Raw genomic sequence first — 9,934 nt, 5'->3', positions numbered from 1 at the left:
GGGGACAGGCACCAAAGCTACAGAGAAACCCTGTCTCAAAAAAAAAAAAAAAAAAAAAAAAAACAAGAAAGTCCTACTACATACAATGGCCCCCATAGACTCACATGTTTGAATGCTTTTAGACCATAGGAAGTGGCACTATTAAGAGACATGACCTTAACCCAGACCCAGAAAGACAATTATCACATATATTCACTCATAAGTGGTTTTTAAATATAAAGCAAAGAAAACCAGCCTACAAATAACAATCTCAGAGAACCTAGACAACAATGAGGACCCTAAGAGAGACATGTGGATCTAATCTACATGGGAAGTAGAAGAAGACAAGATCTCCTGAGTAACTTAGGAGCACAGGAACCATGGGAGAGGGTTGAAGAGGGGAGGGGAGAGGCAGGGAAGGGAACAGAGAAAAATGTAGAGCTCAATAAAATAGCGAGAGAGAGAGAGAGAGAGAGAGAGAGAGAGAGAGAGAGAGAGAGAGAGAGAGAGAGGTGAATTTGTTGGAATAGGTGTGGCCTTGTTGGGGGAACTGTGTCACTGTGGGGGTGGGCTTTGAGGTCTCATATGCTAAAGATACGCCCAGTGTGGCACACAGTCTCCTTCTGCTGCCTGCAGATCAAGATGCAGAACCCTGAGCTCCTTCCCTAGCACATGTCTGCCTGCACACTGCCATGCTTCTCGCCATGTTAATGGACTGAATCGCTGAGCTGTAAACCATAAACCCTCATAAATGTATTCCTTTATAAGAGCTGTCATAGTCATGGTGTCTCTGCACAACAACAGTAACCCTAAGACACTGACAAAAATGAATATGAGTCTATTATAAATCCTATAGAAAATGTGCTTTCAATGTAAAAATATAGGATAGGCTAACATTTAAAAGCTAGGAAAGAAGAGTCATCCAACACGAACTATAAAAAGTTAGGTGATGCACTGGTACCACAGAAAGCAGAGTCCAGGATTTAGCTAGTATGGAGAAAGCGGATGACATGTCAGAGGTAAAGGGTCAATAGCGCAAGTGTATCAATGTGCACACGGTCAGTGCCAATAACAAACTTTACTACGTATAATCAGAGTTCTGCTTGCTCTTCTGTTAAAAGCAGTCTGTCTTGAGAAATCCGAGGACATATCTAAGCGCTAAGAGCACATATCTAGAATGAGTCAACAATTATTCCCAGTTCTGCAAACAAACTATTTCAACTTTGGGCTACACTTTCATTGGGTGAAATACCTCTTGATTATTATCCATACATTAAAGGGATCAATAAAAGGATGCTTATAAAATTCTTGGATGATAAAACAGCTTTCAAAAGCACAAAACTTAGTTCTTATTTTTTTTTTAGTCTCGACATCTAAGATTTTTAAAAAAGTATGATACGATTTGGCATACCAAGTTTACGTAATAGGAAATCAAAATTTGCTCAAAACTCAACTTCAAACACTGTTTTCAGTTACTTATTGCTAAAAAAAAAAAAAATCCATCCAAACTGCAAAATTTCCTAAGACAACTGACTCTCTCTCATAGAATGTGTGAACAATGGAAGGGCATGGGCATGTAACGCACACGCGAAGACCAGCTTTGTAGTGTGCAGAGGTGGGGTGGAAAAAGACTGACCACTTCAGAATAAACAAACCAGATATCGTGACATATGGGTATGCATTCACCAGAACGGTTAAAGTGAAAATAACTGAAGCAAAACACTGACAAGAATGTGGACCAAGCGGTATGTGTGAGGCAAGCATGGTAGGTAGCACAGGGCTCTATTCCCAGCAGTCAGGAGGGCCAATGTTTAAGGCTAGCCTGGGCTACATAGCCAGATGCTGTCTCAAAACAAAACCAAAACACTATCACTGTAAAATGGAGAAAAGCCTTGTAGTTTCTAATGCAACATACACACACACACACACACACACACACACACACACACACACTCTATGTCCCAAATATTCCAACTATAGGGATCTGCCTACAAAAAATAAGATGGCTCTACTAGGCAGGTGTGGTGACACAAGCCTGCGACCCCAGCACTTAGGACGCTAAGGCAGGAAGACTGCCACAAAGTCAAGGTCAGCGAGGGCTAAAGAGCAGGTCAGCTAGGACTGTACAGCAAGACAGCCAAAACACTAAACAAACAGGTTGAAAATAACAAAAAAGCATATGTCCATAAAACACTTGTCCAATAATGTTCGTAACAGTTCTATTGATAATCATCAAAGTCCAAAAATAGTCAGACGGACACCCCAGCCAGAAAATGGGTTCTGTGTTTCATTCATAGTAAATCACCACTACACAGCAGCACAGATGAATCTCAAAAACATTCTACTGAGCAAAAGAAACCTGACATCAAACAGTAAATACTGGATGATTCACTCCACTTACATGCAGCTCCAAAACAGGCCACTCTACTTTATGGGAGGAGGAAAACATAAGAACAGTGGTGGCAGGGAGAGGAAGGAGGGGATGACTATGAACACAGAGGGGCATGAGGGGCATGGCAAAGCCCCCATCTTCTCTCCCTCTCTCCCCACACTTGCTGGAGAGAACAGAAGGCTTCTAGGGCTTCAGGTATGCTAAGCACTCAGTGTGCCACAAAGCGACATCCGCAACCCACAGCTGTGTATCTCAACAGCAGTTCTGTTATACAGGTGTGCTTATTTTTCAGCAAATATAAGTTTGATGTCTATCCATTCCATTGAATGAAGACTTTATACCAAAAAGAAAACACACAAAAATTGAGCTTTATATAATGAAACAAAGGTGAAAGGTTTTTTAGGGGAAGTGTACTGTGTCAAAAAAAATAATAAGATGATAGGCCGAGCAAAGAACCAGTAAACGACCAGATGTGTGAAACTGTTAGAGGAGAGGAGGCAGGGGGATGGCCATCACCGTGGGGTTCCTCCAAGTCTGTTAGAGGAGTGGAGGCAGGGGGATGGCCATCACCGTGGGGTTCCTCCAAGTCTGTTAGAGGAGCGGAGGCAGGGGGATGGCCATCACCGTGGGGTTCCTCCAAGTCTGTTAGAGGAGCGGAGGCAGGGGGATGGCCATCACCGTGGGGTTCCTCCAAGTCTGTTAGAGGAGAGGAGGCAGGGGGATGGCCATCCACCGTGGGGTTCCTCCAAGTCTGCTGTAGGTTTGAAATTTTCACCTAGGGAAAAAACCAACATCAAGCTGGGATGCCGAAGAGATGGCTCAGTTGTTAAGAGTACTGGCTGCTCTTCCAGAGGACCCAAGTTCAAATCCCAGCACCCAACTGAGGTTTACAACTGTCTGTAAGAGAGTCTAGTTACAGAGGATCAAGTCCTCTTCTGGCCTCATTGCATATTAAACATGCAAGTGGTACACAGACACACATGCAGGCAAAGCACCCACACACATAAAATAAAAATAAACAAGATACAACAATTAAGATATAAAGTGCAGTGGTGGTGTACATCTTTAATCGCACCACTCACAAGCAGAGGCAGGTGGATCTCGGTGAGTTCAAGTCCAGCCTGGTCTACAGAGTGAGTTCCAGGATAGCCAGGGCTGCACAGAGAAACCCCGCTTCAAAAAACCAAAAACAAACACGAATATAAAGTGCTTATTTCACGTGGCTGAGATCCTGCATTTTATAAAAAGTAAAATGATACAGAGAATAAATGATTTACCCAAAGACACAAGCCTGAACTGGAGCACAGTCCAGACTCTAGTACATAGTAAAATGCCAGGGATTCTCATGTTACCGTAACTGTCCTTACTGCCTCTTTCTGGCTCTGTCATCTTGCTGAGTTCCAAACATGTCTGTAGCCCAACACAAAATTGTAAACTTATTGAAAAACTGGGGGGTTTGGTGTGTGTGTGTGTGTGTGTGTGTGTGTGTGTGTGTGTGTGTGTGTGTATATATATATATATATATTTGTAGATGACAGTGCAGTGTTGGGGTGTTACAGTATCAAAAGTCTGGCACATCTATAAGTTTTTCTAACTCTGTTTCAGGTTTTTATAAAGTATCATTTCATTCTGTCCTAATGTACCCATAAATACATCCACCACAACAACCAAAACCATTTACTTGCAGTCTCTGAGCTGAATATATTAAACCTAAATCTTTTTTACACTAAATTTGATCCTTCATTTGTCATTCCTTCTTCGGCTGACTTTTTTAAAAAAAATATTTACTTATTTATTTATTTATTTATTTATTTATTTATTTATTATGTATACAATATTCTGTCTGTGCGTATGCCTGCAGGCCAGAAGAGGGCACCAGATCTCATTACAGATGGTTGTGAGCCACCATATGGTTGCTGGGAATTGAACTCAGGACCTTTGGAAGAGCAGCCAGTGCTCTTAACCTTTGAGCCATCTCTCCAGCCCCTTTGGCTGACTTTTATGCTGCATGTTGGATGCAGTGCTGCCTGTCCACTTTTCCTTAGGAAAAGAATTCTCTAGGGACAAGGGAAATGGCTCAGTGGACAAAGGTACCTACCATCAACTCCGAGGACCTAAGCTCAATCCCGATGACCCAGATGGTAGAAAATGAACTGACTCTTGAAGGTGTCTTCTAATAGCCAAAAGCACAAGCATACATATCACTAAATAAATAGAATATAGATGTAATAAAAATTTTAATGAAAGAGTTGTCTTCCTGAGGATGACAGCCCACAGAGACCAGGACTAAGACTCCTGATGTGTACTCACGTATATCAAGAAAAATGGAAGGAGCCTGAGAAAAGGAAAGAAAAAGAAAGCCAAAGAGACTAGATACCCCTAGTGACATGTGTACGAAAGACAACTGGTTAAAGCCTTTCATCATAAGCTACAGAGAAGAAACAAACTCCTTTCTCCCATCTGCGTGAATCTTATAAAAAGTCATAAAGACCGAGGGCACTGAGGGCTGCCTACTTCCCTCTGCCTGGATCCTACAGATAAGACTGGAGAGTGGCAACAAACCCATGAGGAGGGAGAAACAATACTTAGCTCAAACCATCTCAGCTCCAAAATAAAAGGAAGATGGCAAGCTGGTCATATTGTCAGCGGCCAATCATGTTACCTCCTCTGGCGGAATTTCCAAATATTCTTTAGCTTTTTTATAAATAACTCCTATAAAATGTAAATTCTCAGACATTCTTCTACCAAATACATTTTAAAATGAATCTCACTTGAAAGGAACAATGTAAACAGGCCTGGTATCTAAAGTCTGCGACACAGCTACGCTGAAGGCTGACACAGTAAGTTCAAGGCCTGTCTAAACTACAAGCGCTGATTTCAAGGCTACCTTGGACAAATCAGTGAGATTCTATCTTAGAATAAAAAACAGAGAGTTGAGCTTAGCTCAGAGGTATAGACAGAGTCAGAAAGATAGATTCAGACAGATATGTAGGCATACAGGCATGGATAAGGATATATAGATATATATATTTAGCCCACATGCAGCCCTAGGTTCAGTCTCTAATCTGGGGAGGAAAGTATGCCTATTGATATCCTACTAGCCTTTCCAATACCATGGATAGAGAGGCCGCCTATACATTACAGTTTTACAGTCTGAGGTAACTGACAAAATAGCTCAATGAATACTTACTGAAAAAATGCAATATTCAGAAAAAAAAATTAAAGGCAGGGTCTCTTAATACCTAGGGTGGACTTAAGCTAACACTGTAGCCAAGAACAGCCCTGAGCTTCTGACTCACCTGTCTCTACCCCCCAAGTCCTGGAATTGTAGGCATGAGCCACCACACCCAAGTCTTTAAATAATTTTTAACTGAGTAATTTCTTCTCTGAGGCGATAACAATAGCTTAGGACGCTCCTCTCCTTAGGCACTGTTTCTTCCACTAAACTACTAGCACTTGGAATGCCACCTCCTGCATCTGTGTGCCACGGCAGAAAGTGTCGGACCTACGTTTGAACACTGTTTCTGCCACTATTAGTGGTACAGATATATGCCACTGAGGAGGTAACTTCTTTCTCTTTTTTAAAACAAGGTAGCATCGCCTACTTAATAAAATGCTTTGAGGATTATTAATATATAGGCATCTTCACTCAGCAGAGTTCCAATATGTATATATCTTAGTTTGCCAGAATTTAATGAAATAATACTAATCCAAATAAATAAACTACAAACTTCATTGTTAGATCTTTAACCCATACATAATCACATAAACTTTTTTTAGTGACCAACTTAGTTAATTCTTTCAAAGCTGGTTATTTTCAAAGTCATTTAATATCTGTTATTCAGTCCATGTACAGAGAGAGAGCAAAGCATATGATTGAGTTTTATCTTTTTCTCCTGGTGACAAGAGGGAACTGGTCAACAGTGGGGAAAGGGCAGCAGAGAAACAGACTCCAGTCAACAGAAACTGCAAACCAGTGTAAACAGAGTTATGAGAGAAACAGAAAACCATGGAGATGTGCTACGGGATGTCTGTACATGGTGTGGAGGTGCATTGATGAACGGCCAGTAGCTAGGCAGGAGGTACAGGCGGGACTTCCAGGCAGAGGGAGGAGGAGGAATCTGGGCACGCAAGAGAGATGCGAAGAGACACAGAGGAAGCAGCATGGGTGGTACATGACAGAACATAGATTACTGGGCTAATTTAAGCTATAAGAGCTAGTTAGGAACAAGCCTAAGCTACAGGCCAGGCTTCCATAACCAGTAAGAAGTCTCTGGTGGCTGGCAGCACAGAAAGACGCATTACAGAAACGCTGATGCCGCTGTCACTGAAGAGGCTTTAGAGTTACTGCCTGAGGAACTCAGTTAAGGCAAACTTATCAACACACTGAACACAACAGTTGTGGGGAAAACGAAGGACGATAACCCAGAAGAATAGCAGCCAACAAAGAACAAAACTAAGTCAATTCTAATTAAAGGAACTTTGGGAGCTATTTCACAATATAAAAAGTGCAGAGAATAAAATGCTAAAAGGCTGTCCAAACTCAGAGACGACTTGTCAAAGCACTGGAAATGCTTTCACTCCAAGTCACACGATGAGAAAGCAAGTACTGTTTACACTACACTTGATAATAAGTCATTTCACAGAGAAACAAAACACGCTTGTGTATGTGGTGGCAGGAGGGCACGGGAAAGGTCAGACTACTTGTGGGAGTCAGTTCTCCCTACCTTCTAGGTTAGGGAACTGAACTCAGGTCACCAAGGTTGGCGTAAGTACTAGGTAAGTGAGCCATCTTGCTAGCCCTGTTTGATGAAAGGTTTTAAAGTTCACAGAACAACTCTGACTTTTCTACTATGAATTACAAGATTGAATTGAGTTTGGTCCCTGGAGCCCACATGGTGGAAGGGAAGAACTAACTTCTGCAAGTCATCCTCCGACTGCCATACAATGTAGCGTGCATACACCCCCTCCGCCACATAAACACCCAAACAAATAAAATATCATTAGCCCAATTTCAGCTTGCGCTGTTATCTGTATAGTCCACATAAAGCAGAAACCACTTATCCCTATAACTGCTAGTACATCAAGGGGCTTGCTATTTCTTATCTAAAGAGACTCTCTTCCCTTCCCCCAGGTCCTTCCAATCTTTTCAAATAAAAAGAAGTTTGAATCAACATGGGCTGATGGCTTTTAGCCCGGCAGTGTTTGCACACGTCTTTAATCCCAGAACTCAGGACACGGAGGCAGGTGGAGCCCTGAGTTCAAGGCCGACCTGGACTATACATCAAGTTCCAAGACAGCCAGGGCTACCTAGAGAACCCTGCCTTGAAAAACAAAATAGACAGGTAGGTAGATAGGAAGACAGAGAGACAGATGGATAGATAGGTAAGTAGATAGGTAGGTGAGTAGATAAAAAGAAAAATTAATTAATTAAAAAAGAAGATAGCTTTGCAGGACTGACAGTTACCACAGCTACAACGGCGGTTCCCCAAATTCAATTATTATCCAAAACACATACTGTAATCCTGAAAGATGGCTGAATAACTTGAATGGTCATTCAGTTTGTCTTTTGTGACGACAAAGGATTTCATCTCTGTTCTCCCTTGAAGGCAAGAGCAAAACAGTAAGGGTAATAAAAGCAATGACGGAGAAGAAAAGCTGCATAAGACTACACCCTCAACCTGAATACTGTTTCAGTCCTCGTTACAACTTTAGATAAATTACTTCTTAAAAACAGATGTTCCTGGGTTGGAAAGATGGTTCAGTCGTTAAGGCCTAGGCTTACAATCAAAAACACCAGAAATACATGCTCCTTCCAGGACTGGGGCTCACTCCTGTGATCCCAGCACTTGGGATGCTAAACCTGGAAGAGTGCCAAGAGTGTGAAGTCAGCCCAGCATACATGCACACTGAACATCTGGGTGGGGTGTCTGGGCTACAGAAACCCCTTCGCAAAATGAAACAAACTAAAAGTTAAAAGGATATGAACGCTTCGCGTTATTAATCTGTGAAATGGGCATGATGATACCTTCAGCGAATGACTGTAAAACTCAAGAGAGAAAACATATTAAAGGCTTAGCAAATTGTGGCACACAGATAATAACACTTATTTTCCTTGATAAAACTATCATTAAAGCTCATTAATGTAAATATGATAGAGCTACAATGTCAGGAGTAGTAGTACACAGCACATAGTTTAGATGTATTTATATAGCTGTTACTTATTTGGTTGTTTTGTTTTTGAGAAAGTGTTTCATGTGGCAAAGTCTGGACTTGAACTCCTGATTTTCCTGCTCCTACCTCCCAGGCGCTGGAATTAGAGGAATGTGCCAACACATCCAGCTTTTTAAATCTGCATATTATTTAAAGGCCAAATCCTCGCACTCCAAATTACGATATTATGTTATATACGGTCAGACAATCTGACTCAGCCTCCCTCGGGTCATTTTCTCCCAAGGTTTGTACACGAGCGGCCAAGACACTCACTGACCCTCTTCACGCAACCCTCTTGATTGCTGCGCCCAAACTGTCCCTCAGTCTACTCCGTTTCCTCTTCTGAGCACACGAAGAAGTAGAACCATTTCCCATTTCTCGGAGCTATTTGCCAAAATACAGTATCTTCCTCTCTCACAGTCCGCATGACTCAACGGCCAGTTTTCTCTTTTGATTCTAATCTAAAACCTTGGTTCTGAACCAAAAGTCTTTATTGCCTATATATAAAAAAAAAAAAAAACACCAAAAAACAAAAAAGTGAATAGAGCTAGGTCCTTTACAATTCCTCTTAAAATACATGACTTGGCCTGAGCAATGCCTATTTTAGCACTTTCTGTGACAACCTGTTCCGAGACGGCCTCGCTGGTTAGGACGTCTTCCCTTGTGCCGAAGCAAAAACCTTTCCCCTTCCAGTGATTTTCTTCCACCCACTGCACCTAATTCTACATTCTAGAGAAAGTGTGTAAACTTCTAGCCCATCCAACATCTGAAGACTCCCGAGAGGGGAAAAATAAAAGGCTACAAACTTCCAGTTCAGAGAAGCATGATTTTAAGTCTCCCTGGTGGTCATGAGCCTCTGGTAGTCTTGCCAAAGTGATCTAAAAACGAACTGGCCAAAGGCTCGCTTTGTCGATGTTTGGATTGCCAAGTAATTAGCCTAAAAATAATGACTCTGCCCATCTTCTCCTTTACTGTACAAAAACTATTCATTTAAACTAGTCATTCAGAGAAAGTGATGCTCCATCTCCATCATGGCCTCAAGGGCATGGGACTAACATCCTGAAAACGGCAAGACTCGCTGCAGGATCATCTCACATGAAACTCGCCCTCGAGAAGGACTCGAGAATGTGAGCTAAGAAGAGTTTTCCCTCGTGGCCTAGTAAAGTGGGTCCCGTTCAAAAGAAGACAGTAGCAACCAAAGACGGTTCTCTGCTGCTTGCCAAAAACAAACAACAAGAAAAAAGAATATCCAAACACCGTGCTCGCCAAAGCTGACCAAACTGGACGGAAGAAGTGGCAGATTTCTTTCTAGCATGCTAGAAATAATCATCTAGGAAATACACACACACA

General features: G+C 41.9%; 1 protein-coding gene across 1 annotated transcript in view; it reads right to left on the bottom strand.

Annotated features, from left to right (window-relative positions):
* The window catches only part of Acer3 (alkaline ceramidase 3), a 67,935-nt gene that overhangs the window by 56,864 nt on the left and 1,137 nt on the right, over positions 1 to 9,934 (bottom strand). The gene's annotated exons all lie outside the window — the stretch shown is intronic.

Source organism: Microtus ochrogaster, chromosome 22 (genome assembly GCF_000317375.1).
Source record: "Microtus ochrogaster isolate Prairie Vole_2 chromosome 22, MicOch1.0, whole genome shotgun sequence".
NCBI lineage: Eukaryota > Metazoa > Chordata > Mammalia > Rodentia > Cricetidae > Microtus > Microtus ochrogaster.
This window is presented reverse-complemented; position numbering and strand designations above follow the sequence as displayed.